Raw genomic sequence first — 12,111 nt, 5'->3', positions numbered from 1 at the left:
GTCTGAATACTTAGGACCATGTGATATTTCAGTTTTTCTTTTTTAATAAATCTGCAAAAATGTCAACAATTCTGTGTTTTTCTTTCAATATGGGGTGCAGTGTGTACATTAATGAGGAAAAAAATTAGCTTAAATGATTTTAGCAAATGGTTGCAATATAACAAAGAGTGAAAAATTTAAGGGGGTCTGAATACTTTCCATCGCCACTGTATATAGGTTTCTGTTAGTGTAGGTAAATTTATTTAGGTCAGGGCTAAGCCTGAGTTGCGAATCTGGGTGAGGGATTAGTGACTCATCTCGCAGCTCTCTCTGACACTTCCCTCGGGTCTGGAAGAACCTTCCAGAGCTGGAGGGTGGGAGTGAGGAGGGGCTGCCATACATATTAATGAGGTCCTCGACCAATCCACAGCAATAAGGGGCTGGAAGGGGACAGGTCACCTCATGAATAGACATGGGCCATGCCAGCAGGGGAAGTTGGGTGGAAGATGAAGATGGAGTGCTGAGGAGGCTGTCGGTGGCCCTTGAGGGTGCCCCCTATTCTGGGGGGGGACATCAGGCCTGGGGCTTGGGTGCTGGAAGATTCCCCCTACAGCACATGGGAACAGGTGAGTGTCAGTCTGGAGGTCTGTGTAGAGAGTGTCAGTCTAGGGGACTGTGGGGAGAAGTTAGCCTGGAGGGCTAGTGAAAGTAGAAGCTGCAGTCAGGTGGGTTGGCAGTGCCTGAAGGGGTGGTGCTGAGATCAGTACCCACAGGAGTGAGTAATGCTGGACACTGAACTTTCCTACACAACCAAATGGGCCTTGGGTTCCTGCCTTTACCAGGCTATTGCTCTAATCTGATTGAGTGCGTTGTCAGAAGTGTCCCAGCTGGGTTTCTGCAAGCAGGTGAGTGATGGAGGAAGAAGTGGAGTGTATATAGGACTGTATAAAGGAAGAGTTGTTCCTGAAGTTGTTCTGAAATCAGTGGACATGCCATCATTTCCAATCCCTGTCAGAGAGCTCCCTTGGGCAGACGCGCTGTTGGTGGGCATCGCGGTGCGTTGGGGCGCGTCCGCGCGCGCGAGTTCCTGTGCGCGCCGCCACGGGTGCCGGTGTGCGGGCACGTGCGTGTGTGCGGGGGCGCGCGGCGGCGTGGCGCCCGGTGTTTGGCGCCAATCTGCCTATTTAGGCCATCTGCACAGGGGGCTCAGTGCTGTCCGATCTTCAGCTCCCTGTATCCCTGCACCTGCTTCCTGTTTCCTGTTGTACCTGATCTCCTGACCACCGGCCTGTCTTTGATTCTCCTTGCTTGCTGCCTGCCACTGATCCCGGACTGTCCTGACTACGAATCTGCCTGCTCCTCTGTACTACGTTGCCCGCCTGTTGCCGACCTCTGCCTGTGACCCGACCTGCCTGCTCCACTCCTGCTCTGCATCCACTGCCTGTGCTTCAGTTGACTGGTGATCTCTATAACCACCTTTACCGGGATCCTCCTGCAGCTAACCCGCCAGGCTCTCATACCATTCTGTGCTCCCGTGCCTCCTGTCCATACTACCAGGGGCCGGGAACCAGATACGTAAGGGAGGCCTCCCCCTGCTACATCGGGCTCACCTGTCTGCTATGTGGAAGTCTGACAGTATCGGACAGCCATGTCCGAGCCCAAGCAGGGAACCTCCCCCATGGAGGAACTGTGTAGACACCTGGCGGGTCTCACACAAGCCGTGAAGAGTCTCCAGGAAGGCTACACAAGGTTGGAGGAACAAGTCCAAGTCCTGTCGGCCCCAACCCATCCGCAAGCCGCTCCATCGGCCGGAGCGCCATCTGCACCCTCAGTAGTTATGCTACCTCCGGAGCCTAGGGTACCCATACCCGAAAGATTTACTGGGGACCGCAGTAAATTCCGGGCCTTTCGCAATGCCTGCGAACTATACTTCGCCCTGCAACCTCGCACTTTTTCCCAGGAGGCAACCAAGGTGGGCTTCATAATCTCCCTCTTGTCTGGTGAACCACAGACCTGGGCTCACCGCCTCCTGGAGCAGAAATCTGGAGCACTGGACAACCTTGATGCTTTCTGCCGAAGCCGCCTTGCACGCCCTTCAACAGGGGCGTAGAGCCACAGAGGACTATGTGGTGGAATTTAGGCGGTGGAGCTCCGACACTGGTTGGAATGATGCGGCTTTACGTTATCAATTTCGCATGGGATTGTCTGATCCTTTGAAGGATGAGTTAGCACGGGTCGGTGTACCCTAAACCCTGGATGAACTCATCAATCTGTCTATCCAGATTGACCGACGCCTCAGAGAGCGTCGCTCCGAGAGGTCTACCAGCCAATTCCGCCCTACCTGGATGCTACCCAAGGTTCCAAGCTCTCCCAGCCAGTCCTTCCCGGCACCGTCCACACCGGTTCTTGATACCTCCGAACCAATGCAACTCAGTCTGCTCCATCCCTCTCTCAATCCAGAAGAACGCCAACGCTGAAGAGTTAACAACCTCTGCATGTACTGCGGGGAGCCTGGACACTACGTGAGGTCTTGCCTAAACAAGACACGTAAGTCGCCTAAGTCGCTGCCAATCTCTTCAATTTGTGCATCTGCTCTCTCTAAACCTGCTAATCATCTTGCTCTCTCTATCACCTTACAGCTTCCAGGAAAGATTATTCCAGCTACAGTCATAATTGATTCAGGAGCCTGCAGCTGTTTCATTGACCTGACCTTCGCTGCCAACCACCACATCCCTCTCCAGTCTAAAGTTCGGGGACTTTCTGTACATCTCGTTGATGGCTCCTTTCTTCGTTCCGGTCCCGTCACGCAGGAAACCATCCCCTTGTTAGTCACCATGGGCTCTAACCATCAAGAACTCCTGCGCCTGGATGCCATCTCCTCTCCTCTTTTTCCCATCATACTGGGGATACCATGGTTGCAGGCCCATAACCCCAGCATAGACTGGTCTAGGGGAGAAGTCAAGTTCTTTTCTGATTATTGCCGGCAACACTGCGTACATACAAATCCTGCTGAATCTACCCAATTACTCTGTTTAGATACTGAATCCAAGTTATAACAGGTGGTCCCTGCACCTTATTGGGACTTTCTGGACGTCTTTAGTAAAAAAGGAGCAGAGACTTTACCTCCCCACAGGCCTTACGATTGCCCAATCGAGCTATTACCTGGAGCAGAAGTTCCCTTTGGGAGGATTTTCCCACTAACAGAGCAGGAGTTGGACACTCTAAAGATATACATCGATGAGAACCTGAAGAAAGGATTTATCCGCCCATCTACCTCTCCGGCCGGGGCTGGTATATTCTTCGTGGAGAAAAAGGACCATTCTTTACGTCCTTGTATTGATTATCGGGAACTGAACAAAGGAACAATCAAGAACCGTTACCCTCTACCTTTAGTGCCTGAACTCTTCCAGAGATTGGGATCTGCAGTAATCTTTACCAAGTTAGATCTCCTTGGTGCCTACAACTTGATCCGTATTCGGGAAGGAGATGAGTGGAAGACAGCTTTTCGCACCAGATTCGGGCATTACGAATACCTTGTTATGCCCTTCGGCTTGTGCAACGCACCTGCTACGTTCCAACATTTTGTCAATGACATTTTCCGTGACTTCTTGGATCTATATGTTATTGTCTATCTAGACGATATTCTGATCTTTTCCTCCTCAGTCTCCGATCATCGCAGGCACATCAGAAATGTGTTAGCTCATCTCAGGCAGCATGGACTTTACGCTAAACCAGAAAAATGCCAATTCGAACTTCAAAGTATCCAGTTTTTAGGCCTAATCATTTTTGTTGAAGGTATAAAAATGGATCCGCAAAAGGTATCAGCCATTCTGGAGTGGCCCGCTCCCTCCGATAAGAAAGGGGTTCAAAGGTTCATTGGCTTCTCGAACTTTTACAGGAAGTTCATTAGGGGCTTCTCTGCAATAATTGCCCCCATCACCGAAGTAACCAAACAAGGGAATCGATTCCAGTGGTCCCCTAAGGCACAATCCGCCTTAGAAAAACTCAAGGAGCTGTTCACTTCTGCTTCAATCTTAAAACACCCAGATCCTGCTCTACCATTCGTACTCGAAGTGGATGCTTCAGAGGTTGCAGTCGGAGCTGTTCTGTCCCAACGGCAAGGTCCAAAGGCCCTTCTCTACCCAGTGGCCTTTTTCTCCCGCAAACTCTCTTCAGCGGAGATAAATTACGATGTTGGTGATCAGGAGCTTCTGGCCATCAAGTCCGCTTTTGAGGAGTGGTGTTATTTACTGGAGGGTGCAGCACATCCCATTCTAGTCTATACGGACCATAAGAATCTGGAGTATCTCCAAACAGCCAAGAGACTGAAACCTCGGCAAGCAAGGTGGGCCCTATTTTTCTCCAGATTTCAGTTCCATATAACATACAGACCTGGTTCCAAAAATACCAAGCCGGATGCTCTTTCCCGTATATTCCCTGATTCTGGCAAACCTGTGCATCCGGACACTATTCTTCCATCCGGAAATGTTCTCTTACTCCAAATGGATCTACTATCCCGCATAAAACAAGCCTCTTCAAATTGGACCCCAATTTCCGGAGAGGAGGTGAGGGCCCAGGATGGCCTTTTTTGGCACAAGGGTAAAATTGTGGTCCCTGAAGATTTGAGGGTGGCAGTGCTAGAGCTCTGCCATGATCACAAGATGGCTGGATATTTCGGTGTGCTAAAGACGACTGAATTAGTGCAGCGCACATTTTGGTGGCCTCTGTTAGCAAACGACTGCAAGAACTATGTAGAATCTTGTACTACCTGTGCTAGGAGCAAAAATAGCCGGACTAGAGCCTGGGGTCTGCTAAAACCATTACCCGTCCTGGAAAGACCGTGGAAGATGATATCAATGGATTTTATTGTAGAGCTTCCCCAGGCAGAAGGCTTCTCTACCATCTTCGTCGTCGTAGACAGGTTAACCAAGATGGCTCACTTTCTGCCTATCAAGGGCACGCCTTTGGCCATGCAGACAGCAAGGGTCTTCATTAAAGAAATTGTCAGGCACGGAGTCCCATCAAATATCATATCTGATCGTGGTGTTCAGTTCACCTCTCAGTTCTGGAAAGCTCTCTGTGATTCCCTGGAAATTGAGCTGGCACTCTCCTCTGCTTACCATCCCCAGACTAATGGGCAGACGGAGAGAACTAATCAAACTTTGGAGCAATACCTCCGTTGTTTTTCATCTTTCTCACAGGACGACTGGGTCTTTCTTCTGCCAATCGCTGAGTTCTCCTATAACAACTCCTTACATTCGGCCATTAAGCAAACACCTTTTTTTGCCAATTACGGCTTCCACCCGTCCTTTCTGCCCAGGTCTTTACCCGAATGTACGATCCCTGTGGTCTCTGAGACCATGGACTTCTTTATTTCTAACAACAAACTCTTGCAGGAAACCATGGCTAAGACCCAAGAGTATAATAAGAAGATGTTTGACAGGAAGAGGCGGGGAGAGCTCATCCTGGAACCTGGCAACCAGGTTTGGTTGTCAACGACCAATGTAAGAATGGCCTGCCCTTCAAGGAAATTGGGCCCCAAATTCATGGGTCCGTTCTCAGTCAAAAAGAGAATTAACAATGTGGCCTACGAACTCAACTTACCTAGTACCCTGAAGATTCATCCGGTCTTTCACATTTCACATTGAAACCTGTTATACCCAACACCTTTGCTGGCCGAAGTACTGACCCACCGGAACCCATAATTGTCGATAACAAAAAAGAATTCGAAGTGGAGGCTATCTTGGATTGCAGGAAGAGATGCAACCAGTTGCAGTACCTGATCAAATGGAGGGGGTACGGACCGGAGGATAACTCCTGGGAGCCAGAGGGCAACTTACATGCCGAAGAGCTTCTGAGGACTTTCAGGAGTACTCAAGCCTCCAGATTGGCACAGTTGGACATCCGGAGGCTGCCCTTGAGGGGGGGGCACTGTCAGAGAGCTCCCTTGGGCAGACGTGCTGTTGGTGGGCATCGCGGTGCATTGGGGCGCATCGGCGCGCGAGTTCCCGTGCGCGCCGCCGCGGGTGCCGGTGTGCGGGCACGTGCGTGTGTGCGGGGGCACGCGGCGGTGCGGCGCCCGGTGTTTGGCGCCAATCTGCCTATTTAGGCCGTCTGCACAGGGGGCTCGGTGCTGTCCGATCTTCAGCTCCCTGTATCCCTGCACCTGCTTCCTGTTTCCTGTTGTACCTGATCTCCTGACCACCGGCCTGTCTTTGATTCTCCTTGCTTGCTGCCTGCCACTGATCCCGGACTGTCCTGACTACGAATCTGCCTGCTCCTCTGTACTACGTTGCCCACCTGTTGCCGACCTCTGCCTGTGACCCGACCTGCCTGCTCCACTCCTGCTCTGCATCCACTGCCTGTGCTTCAGTTGACTGGTGATCTCTATAACCACCTTTACCGGGATCCTCCTGCAGCTAACCCGCCAGGCTCTCATACCATTCTGTGCTCCCGTGCCTCCTGTCCATACTACCAGGGGCCGGGAACCAGATACGTAAGGGAGGCCTCCCCCTGCTACATCGGGCTCACCTGTCTGCTACGTGGAAGTCTGACAATCCCTATACAAGTTATTATCACTAAATAAAACATAAAAACAACGTCACAGACTGTTCTCTGACTCTGGAGTGACTGTGGAAATTTGTTGTGCCTGGCTGCACATGGTGGAAGATCCCATTCTACTTTCTGCTCCTTATAGGGTGTGCTAGACATATTAGGGAAAAATGCTCCATATGCACATGCAAGGGTAAATGCACAGAAGCATGAGTATTTACTCTAGTACAGTGGCTTACAGCCATTCACTTCTGTGGCCATCTGTATACCCCAGCTGTGGCTCCCCAGGTGCAGAAAAAGCTGTGATTTTTATGCTAGGTACATTGTATCTCTAAAAATGTACATGTGCATGTATCCTAATAACATGCTACAATTTGTAAACTATCTATATAAAGTAAAAAACCCATGCTTATCAATCACATTAACAATGGTATAACATAGATATCTTCATAAAAGAAAAAACTGACTAAAATGTCCCACATGTCATTGCGACAGAGATGCTGATTTATCCAAGCACATTTCCATGCAGCATAATGGAGGTTCTGCATGTGCAAAGCTTTATCAAAGCTTTATGACATCTGCTCAGTAGTTGCGCCATATTTAAGAACTAGGCAGCCAGGTAGTTGCGTACATACTGTACATATGTAACCTGTGCTACACTAATATAGATGTGCTGACCCTGTTGTTACCTTCGCTCAGGGACAATTTTTCATGGGCTTCATCAATTCCTGACTGCAGAGGAGAAGCCACTTACTGATAGCAGATGATTGTGGGACGTGTTGTCCGGTCACCTGGATTAATAATAGACCTCATACTGTTAAAAATGACAAGTTCCAGTGGACTGGGAAACTGAGGATTTCTGGGTGAGCAGATAAATTGTACTGTCCTGGGTGGGCTCGCTGTCTTGGGACATGGGATTCAAAGCTCCAAGAGCAAGAGGCTGTGACTCTGGGCACTGTTTGGTGGACACAGTTATCACTAGATTTCTGGGCCTACAGGTTGCCAGTCGGGCACCTCACACCTGGTTGCAGACATTCAGGAGCTTGTGCAGGGACATCCTGTCTCCAAGGACCCATGTATCTGCAGGATTGGTGAGAGGGCGGAAGCTCATCTTATCTCAGACACTTCACTTAAAAAGACACTGCATGCAGACTAGGGTTGCCACCTCATCCCTTTAAACCCGAACGCATATGAAGTACACAGGTTCTGTGGCTAATTAAATGCAGATAAGGCACCAAGTGAGTTTAATTACCACCTTAATCAGCCACAGAACCTGTGTAATTCATATGTGTTCGGGTTTAAAGGGATGAGGTGGCAACTCTAATGCAGACACCTGTATACCTGAACAGCCTGAGGGTCTTTGCTGGGTGAAATACAACATCTATTCCATTCGCCTTTTAAAGGCATGCTACTGCACAGTATCATCTCTGCGCACATCCATGGGCCATAGCTTACTGAAGATCATGGATGCCCATACTATAAGGAGCTTTTCCCATCAAAGAAGTCTGCTTGTATAACCTGTGGCAGATTAAAACCTCCTTATCCCTTTCATGACTAAACCATTTTTTTTTACATTTGGTGTTTACAAGTTAAAATCCGTATTTTTTTCTAGAAAATTAGTTAGAGCCCCCAAACATTATATATATATTTTTAGCAGAGAATCTAGAGAATAAAATGGCGATTGCTGTGATATTTTATGTCACACGGTATTTATGCAGCGGTGTTTTAAACACAACTTTTTGGGGAAAGGGACAATTTCATGAACCAAACAGTAAAGTTAGCCCAATTTTTTTGTATAATGTGAAAAATGAAGGTTACGCAGAGTAAATAGATACCAAACATATCACGCTTTATAATCGCACGCACTCGTGAAATTGTGACAAACTACGGTACCTAAAAATCTCCATAGGCGACGCTTTACATTTATTTTATGGTTACCAGGTTAGAGTTACAGAGGAGGTCTAGTGCTAGAATTATTGCTCTCGCTCTGATGATCGCGGCGATACCTCACAAGTGTGATTTGAACACCGTTTACATATGTGGGCGCGACTTCCGTATGTGTTTTCTTTGCTGCGCGAGCTCGTGGAAGTGGGGGTGCTTTAAAAAAAATTTTTTTTTCTTATTTATTTTATTTATTTTTATATTAATAAATTGTGTATAAAAAAAAAAAAAATTTGATCACTTTTATTGCTGTCACAAGGAATGTAAACATCCCTTGTGACAGTAATAGGTTGTGACAGGTACTCTTTATGGAGGGATCGGGGGTCTAAAAGACCTCCAATCCCTCCTTTGCACTTGAAAGTATTCAGATCGCTGTTTTTGGCGATTCTGAATACTGTATTTTTTTTTAAAACCAGCGCCATTGGCAGCCGAGTAAACGGGAAGTGACGTCATGACGTCGCTTCCGTGATTACAATTAGGAGTCTGGAACTAAGCTGCTTACGGCTTCGTTCCAGTCTGTCCCTAGCCGCCGGAGGTGGCGGTTTGTTGATCGGGCCTCCCGGTGTAATGGGAGGCCCGGTAAGAGCGGCGGGAGGAGACGGGAGGGGGGGATCCCCTCCCGCTCCTCCGGTATAACAGCCGAACGGCTTTTAGCTGCATCGGTTGTCATCCCTAGAAAGCCGATCGCCGGCTCTAAAAAACAGCTGCGGTATATCCTGGTATAACTCCTGAAAGCCGAGGCCGCACATCTGCGTAGGCTCGGCGGGAAGGGGTTATACACAACATTTTTTTAAAAGGGAACTCCTAAATAAATTGTATAGATTGTTTTCTTCATACTTTCTATGACATAAGGGCCTAGATGGTGCTTCTGAGATCATAAATCTGTTTAACCCCTTCAGATACGCACTATAGCCGAATGACGGCTACAGCACGGATCTACTTTGCTGGGAGGCGTTAATAGATGTCCTCCCCTTTGCACGCTCCCTGCACGCCCCCTGCATGAGACTCGGGTGATCACAGATCGGAGTAAGCAGCCGATCCTGGCCCCTTACCACGTGATCAGCTGTCAGCCAACGACAGCTGATCACGTGATGTAAACAGAAGATTGGTAATCGTTTTTTTTTCTCCTCACGCTGACAGCATGAGGAGAAAAAAAAGGCCGATCACTGGCTTCTGTGCAAGGGACATCATTCCCTAAGAGGAAGAGGCAAAGCCGCCTCATCTGTGCCCACCAGTACCGCCTGCCAGTGCCACCTGCCAGTGCCCACATTGCCACGAATCAGTGCCCACCAGTGCATAAGTGCCAGCAATCAGTGCCACCTATTAATGCACACGAGTTCCAGCTATCAATGCCCACCTATCAGTGCCCATCAGTGCCAGCTACTAGTGCCACCTAGCAGTGCTGCCTATCAGTGTCACCTACCAGTGCTGATCAGTGCCCATCACTGCCACCCATCAGTGCCCATCACTGCCACCCATCAGTGCCCATCACTGCCACCTATCAGTGCCCATCAGTGCCAGCTATCAGTGCCACCTATTAGTGCCCTTCAGGGCCACCTATCAGTGCCCTTCAGTGACACCCATCAGTGCCAACTCTCAGTGCCCACAAATACCACCTATCAGTGCCCACCAGTGCCACCTAATCAGTGCCCACCAGTGCTGCCTATTAGTGCCCATCAGTGCCGCCTATTAGTGCCCATCAGTTCTGCCAAATCAGTGCCCATCAATGCAGCCTATCGTTGCCCATCACTGCAGCCTATCAGTGCCCATCAGTACAGCCTCATTAGCTTACATCAATGAAGGAAAAATATTACCTGTTTGCAAAATTTATTAACAAAATTTAAAACGGTTTTGTATTTTCTTTTAAAAATGTCTGTCTTTTTAAATGTTTTTAACAAAAATAAAAAATCCAGAGGTGATCAAATACCACCAAAAGAAAGCTCTATTTGTTGGGAAAAATTATAAAAATTTAATTTGGGTACAGTGTTGTATGACCGCGCAATTTTCGTTCAAAGAGTGACAGCGCTAAAAACTGAAAATTGGTCTGGGCAGGAGGGGGTGCCCAGTAAGCAAGTGGTTAAAGCCTGTTTATCATTTTAGCCATTTGAACTGATGCTATTGTTATTTTACTGTGTATCCTGGTTGTGACAGACCCAACCGGGAGAGAGGCTTTTGTAGGGGACTGCAGGCTAGCCTCTTGCCTACTGACTATGGGCCCTGGCATTTGAGGGAGCTACAAGCATTCAGGAAGATGTACTGTTATATAATGCAAGATGACATGTTATTTCCACATTTAACAGTGGCGGAAGCCATGATAGTCTTTGTCAACTTGAAACTCAGTGAGAAGGTGGGACGAGGACAAGGGGGTGGGACTTTATATGAAGCATGTGGTGGTGAAAGAATGAAAGGTGGACATTATGGAATCTTGTTGTTAAGTAGTTTATATTAAAGTCGATTGCCACTAGGTACAATCAAGTAAAACAGGTACAACATATAACAATAGTACAATAGTAATCCAGTATGCATAACATCATACAAGCAGTATCCCATATATAGCAACACAGGGTTCTTCTGTGGTGCTACCATTTGGTGACACAGTAGGACCAACATCACATAAGTAGTATCGCATATGTAGCAAACAAAATTCATCCATAGTGCACCAGAATGTAGTTGAATAAGGTAGTAAACCATGGTGGTATTTGCAGGGTCTATGACCTCTATGGTCCTAGAGAAGGGGTATACAGTTAAACTTGATATGCAGGTAATATATGTTGTAATCATGGCGTATGGCAGCTCTACGTGTTTCGTGGCTAGAGGGCCACTCGTCAGGAGCAAGCACAAGATGTATCTGTGGGTGAGAAGGATTGGCCAGTTGGTAGGATATATGCAGAGTTAAGGAATAATGGGGTAACAACCCCCTAACCCAAGGTTTAGGACTTACTGAGGTTCGCGTGTTGGCTGTGTGATGCCAGGCACCATAGGCCGTCCGAAGGAGTGCTCCCAACCGGGAGCTGCGGCGGACATCTCGCCCGAGCTCCCCCAACAGGCATCAACCAGAGCAGGCAGTGGGACCCTAGGCCGCCTAAGTGTGGGTGGAGAAGAAAAATAACCATTGGTGAAACTAGGTGCAAGGGGAGTGTGTGTGATAGATAGATGGACTGACTAAGGTAGGGGAAACTAGGAGAAAAGTGACAGCCAAGGGGCTGACATGGAGTGAATAGAGAGAGGTAGGAGAGTAGAGTGACCCATCCATGGGACTACAACAGTGCAGTGGAACACAAGGGAGGGATAGACAGTGGCTGTTACCTGTGATGTAAATCGGGTGGATAGGAAGAGGAAAGTAGGAATCCTGGACTGCCATGAATGTGAAAAGGAGCCCCGAGTGCCGGATCCGGCCCGGGAGACGCCTATAAAGGGGTCGCAGCGATGACGCCGCCGACGTCACGCCAGCGCAGCAGAGTTCAGAGGGAGAGGAAGGGGGCGGGGAGGATCCGACAACCAGTATCCAACCCAGCGCCACTGTCCATCCCTCAATCCGCTCGCGAGCATGGTAACCGCAACCAAGGACGCAGTGGCGCCTGGGAGCGCCGAACGTCCGATGTGGGGTGCGTGACGTAGACGCGCAGTGGCGGTGCCCAT

General features: G+C 48.7%; 1 protein-coding gene across 4 annotated transcripts in view; it reads right to left on the bottom strand.

The window, feature by feature from the left end:
* Positions 1-12,111, bottom strand: part of SEMA6B (semaphorin 6B) — a 1,880,978-nt gene that overhangs the window by 1,108,359 nt on the left and 760,508 nt on the right. The gene's annotated exons all lie outside the window — the stretch shown is intronic.

The sequence above is a fragment of the Aquarana catesbeiana genome, linkage group LG01 (assembly GCF_042186555.1).
Source record: "Aquarana catesbeiana isolate 2022-GZ linkage group LG01, ASM4218655v1, whole genome shotgun sequence".
In the NCBI taxonomy this organism is placed as follows: domain Eukaryota; kingdom Metazoa; phylum Chordata; class Amphibia; order Anura; family Ranidae; genus Aquarana; species Aquarana catesbeiana.
The sequence above is the reverse complement of the archived record's forward strand: the minus strand, read 5'-3'. Positions and strand labels throughout refer to the sequence as shown.